This window comes from Penaeus monodon, chromosome 28, assembly GCF_015228065.2.
Source record: "Penaeus monodon isolate SGIC_2016 chromosome 28, NSTDA_Pmon_1, whole genome shotgun sequence".
Taxonomy (NCBI): domain Eukaryota; kingdom Metazoa; phylum Arthropoda; class Malacostraca; order Decapoda; family Penaeidae; genus Penaeus; species Penaeus monodon.
Window position 1 is genome coordinate 39284776 of NC_051413.1, and position 696 is coordinate 39285471.

The 696-nt window shown below is 37.2% G+C and overlaps 1 protein-coding gene across 1 annotated transcript in view; it reads left to right on the plus strand.

Moving 5' to 3' along the window:
- Nucleotides 1-640, plus strand: part of LOC119591210 (striatin-3-like) — a gene marked incomplete in the record, with an annotated part of 30983 nt that extends 30343 nt beyond the window's left edge. The window contains 1 exon segment of the mRNA XM_037939922.1: nt 1-640.
- Between the last annotated feature and the right edge of the window lie 56 nt (nt 641-696).

A 696-nucleotide genomic window follows, 5' to 3' on the forward strand; every position in this document is an offset into this window, starting at 1 on the left:
TTTTCTTTTATGAAAGAAGAACAAGATCCAGGTATGGTGCCTCCGCATAATGATTTTGATGGGTGAATCTCTGAAGTATAAGTGGACATTATCATTATGCTGAGGATGATCCTCACAGCCACAGAGGCATTGTTACTCGTACATGACTGACTGTAAGATAATGTAAGTGATCTGCATTGATAGGCAGCATCAAGGCCATTAGTACGAGTCTCATCCGTCATCGTGATAAATGCTGATGGCTGCAGAAACTTCTCAGGTTAGGAAAATAGATGTGTCAAGTACCTTCATAACCTCAAGTAGGGAGGCTCCAAGAATTGACGTTTTGGTGAACAATTTTTTTGGTGGTAACTACTTGGGTAGTATTAGTAACTGGCTTGTTGTTAATCTTTGCACCAAGAAACCCTCTCCCCTATTATACGCAAGACTAAATAAATGTTAGACCCCCGATGTTGACTATGAATGCAGGTGTCAGAATGTCAGGTTCATTTTCAAACTTTCTTTCTTCAGTCATTTAAAGTGAAATGTAACTGTCAGCAAGTAAATATTGCACATCATATTCTTGTGTTGAGATTCTATACAGTATAGAGCAGAAAAGTATATTGTAACATCACAGTTTACATATAATGAAATTGATTTTGCATATGTGGTTTGAGTAACATGCTTATGAGAGTAGAGGAGAATATACTTGCATTACTT